This window comes from Schistocerca serialis, chromosome 1, assembly GCF_023864345.2.
Source record: "Schistocerca serialis cubense isolate TAMUIC-IGC-003099 chromosome 1, iqSchSeri2.2, whole genome shotgun sequence".
Classification (NCBI taxonomy): domain Eukaryota; kingdom Metazoa; phylum Arthropoda; class Insecta; order Orthoptera; family Acrididae; genus Schistocerca; species Schistocerca serialis.
Genome location: NC_064638.1, coordinates 337,777,151 through 337,781,159, shown reverse-complemented (window position 1 = coordinate 337,781,159; position 4,009 = coordinate 337,777,151). Strand labels below are relative to the sequence as shown.

Sequence of the window (4,009 nt, the reverse complement as noted above, 5' to 3'; positions counted from 1 at the left end):
GCTAACTTCGGCCTCTGCCAGACAGAATACACCGGTTTTCATCGTTTCCGAAACCACTTCTAAGTTTCGTCTTTGGATTCGAATTTAGCACTCCGCCTTCAGGCCGCAAGCGGCCCATCGGGACCATCCGACCGCCGTATCATCCTCAGTGGATAGGAGGGGCGTGTGGTCAGCACACCGCTCTCCCGGTCGTTATAATGGTTTTCTTTGACCGGAGCCGCTACTATTCGGTCGAGTAGCTCCTCAATTGGCATCACGAGGCTGAGTGCACCCCGAAAAATGGCAACAGCGCATGGCGGCTGGATGGTCACCCATCCAAGTGCCGGCCACGCCCGACAGCGCTTAACTTCGGTGATCTCACGGGAACCGGTGTATCCACTGTGGCAAGGCCGTTGCCATTCGAATTTAGAATACACCTTTATTTCTAACTCTTCTATTTCTGACCTCTCGCTTCTTTCCTGTCTTCTTCAGCTTTTCCGTCTCCTTCTTGCATTTATTTTCTATTCGTTCGGCTTTTCTATCTATTTGCTAAGCTATTTTTCTGCCTCATTCGGCTTGCAGTAGGATTTGTTTTAGCCAGGATAGAACGTCCACCATAATGGTTGCAATTGAACTGCTCTGCGTTTCGTTCAATTCTATTTCGCAAGCAACTGTAAATTCACTGTCTATTTTCCTGCGTCCCTGACAATGTACCCGCTGCTGCTATCCCTCTTTCGGAAGACTCTGCTCCGAAATTCTCTACTGGTCTACTTTACTTTTAACACCTCTGTTAAAGGCGCAAAAGCTGATCCAGCGGAGCGCGCCGTTGCTGGTGTGGACCTAAAATGCGCCGTTCTGCTCAACAACGGATAAGTTACGCTCAATGTCGGTACAGTACATCAAAGGGAACAGTTCGTTCGTCAGCGCTCTGTTAGTCGGCTTTCTCGTTTTCCTCATTATTGACGCACACCGGCACATACAGGAACATTGTTGCGCATCTACCAACATTACGCTGCAATGTGCGCAGTGAAAGAGGTGGATATAAGCTTACCTTTATCTGTATCCATGTTGAGGAGTGAGGCTCTGAAAGTCGCTAAAGAGCTTGGAATTACGGAGTGTAAGGCATCCACAGAATGGCTGGACAGTTTGAAAGCTAGGCACTACATAGTGTGAAATGAAGTACATGGGGAAGCTGAGAATGTGCAGGGAAGTGTAGCAATAGAGTGGAAGACCATACTGTCCGACTTAATTGTGAATTATGACCAGAAAGATGTGTTCAGTGCCGATAGCCTGTTTTATCGCGTGCTGCCTTCAAAATCTCTAGCAATTCGAGGTAAAAGGTGTACCGGTGGAAAAATGTCCAAGGAAAGACTCACTGTATTGCTGTGTGGAAACATGTTAGGTGAAACGGAGAAGCCACTGGTGATTGGAAAGGCGGCAAAACCAAGTTGATCAGGAAACATAGGCATCAGAAGCTTCCAGTCACATGGCGAAGCAATGAAAAGGCATGGATGGTAAGTGGTCTTATGGAAGAATGGCTGTGTTCTTTCAATGCCAAAATGAAAAAAGGAAATAACCAACTTCTCCTTTTCCTAGACAGTGCAATCTGCCACCCGAAAGTAACGTTATGAAACGTAAAATTGTCTTGGTTCCCTCCAGGTTCGACCAGCCTCACACAACCCACGACCATAGGGTTATTTACACATGCAAGTGTCATTATAGGTGATTACTGATGCTATCTCTTATTTTAGTGTTGAAGAAGCCGGAAGTGCGTTTGCTCTTGCACGGTCAGTTTCTGTCCTGGATGCAGTAAATTGGTTTGGTTTGGCAGTAAAGGAAATAAAGCCCGAAACTGTCACCAAATGCTTCAAGAAAGTGGGCTTTGGGGGTCAAGAAGAAGACGATTTTGTGGCCATCAAAGTTCAAGAAAATGCAGCAGCAGTTGCTGAATTAATGAAAATGCGAAACATTTCATGTAGTACAGATGATTACATTCGAAGTGATGACTTTCTGTCAACTCACTCCACTTTCACTTCACCAACAGATTTAACTATTTATCAATTAGTGTAGTAATACAGTGTTTTATTGTCCAATATACACTAAACAAACATCTACTGTGCTGGAGTGAATATATTATATCCATAATTTAAAAATTTTACTGTACTTTTGTGCATGATACATGACAAATTTTATGTAGCCCAGTGAGTTTTGTGTAATCCGGAAACTTATCCAAAGTGGAAAATTATTTTAGTTCCAGATGATTCCGTTTTGAGCAAGTTTTAATGTACAAAATTAAATTTGTGCAAATAAACGTTCTAAACTCACGAGAGATATCACACGAAAAATACATATAACTTCACACCCAACATATTAAACACAATAAACCCCCAAAAATACAATTAATAAAAAGCATTTTGAGCAAGAAATGCTGTAACTGCCGAGCAATGCGCAAGAAACCAATAATGGGACTTCAAATGTTCGCTACAACAAATTTTTGTGCTCTTGTGTCTCACGGTGCCTCTCTAGCACTTAATGTACCCCTAACAATTGGTTCAAATGGCTCTGAGCAATAAGAGACTTAACATCTGAGCTCATCAGTCCCCTAGAACTTAGAACTACTTAAACCTAACTAACCTAAGGACATCACACACATCCATGCCCGAGGCAGGATTCGAACCTGCGACCGTAGCAGTGGCGCGGTTCCGGACTGAAGCGCCTAGAACCGCTCGGCCACCGCGGCCGTCCCCCTAACACATTGAAGGGTGAGTTAAATATAATTGGAAGACTGCTTGGGAACCAGAGCGAACTTTGGTGATTTGCACAGCTCGCAAACACAAAGTAGTCGAGTACAAGGCTCACGAAGGAAGACTTGTAATCAAGCAAAATTGTGAGCTGCTTAGATAAGCGAACGTGTGACCCATACAAAAGTGAGCAAAAAACGCAAAATGGCTGAGACAGCGGTCGAGAATAGCTACCACCTCTGTCAGGACATGTTCAAACGACTCTCCACTCGCGGTTCCCGGATCGGAATCGTCGTCTCCTGCTAACAGTCTCTAGCTCTCAAAAATTCAGTAAATAGGGGACGATCTCCAGGCATTGCCACAGGGACCAGCGAGAATTTCACTTTCTTTTCCGCAGAATTGTAGAACCCTGCACAAATCACCAAAGCACGGTGTCGGACAAGATTCACAAGATTTGGTAACCAGCTTTTGGAGGGAAAGGAAGGAGTTTCCCCGCGGTAAGACAGTGGCGCCATACTATTATCATCTGCGTTCTGGCTACTGGAAGGTGAATTCATCACATATGATAATTCTCTTAGGGCTAGTCGGCATCCAGTTTCAAACGAGAAAACTGCCTTCGTAGCCGAAATGGGCGAGAGCTTACTGCAGACGCAGCACCCATGAGTCAGGCCTCCTTCCACCGGAATCTTTGCGACAGACCTCTTGAGGACATGCCGAAACCCCTATGGGGCCACTCAGCTAGCTCATTTCCACCAAGGCAAATGAAACTTTTCTCCATTACTAGCCAGCCGTGTGCTCTCCTCAAACATAAAAATGAGCAAATAAAAAGATAAACAACGCGTAGCAACATGTGATACCCTAGATCCGTCTTCTAAGAGTGTTGTCTTTGGTTAGTAATCACAAATGTCCTTGGTCTCGCGTTCGTAACCTGCCATCACTAAAATTTTGATTAATAATTGCCATTGTCGGTCGAAGACTTCCGGTATAAGAAATCACTCTCATTCTGCCAACGGCCTTGTCAAAGTGGGTCGCGGAGTGGACACAGATTCAGGGCACTCTCTTGTCCTTAGGGAAGGAAACTGCCCCTAAAGGCGGAAGAATCAGCAGTGATCAGTGGCATGAGGATGCAGAAGGCAATGGAAACCTCTGCATTAAAAATACATAACAGATGACTTGCGGCCTGTTACTGAAAAAGTGTCATAATGATGTTTGCAATGGCAAAATATTCCGGAATAATCCCCCATTCGGATCTTCTGGAGGGGACTCGCAAAGGGGAGGTGACAATGAGA

General features: G+C 44.9%; 1 pseudogene; it reads right to left on the bottom strand.

Moving 5' to 3' along the window:
- Positions 1 to 280: 280 nt before the first annotated feature.
- On the bottom strand, positions 281 to 397 carry LOC126419858 (5S ribosomal RNA; annotated as a pseudogene).
- Between the last annotated feature and the right edge of the window lie 3,612 nt (positions 398 to 4,009).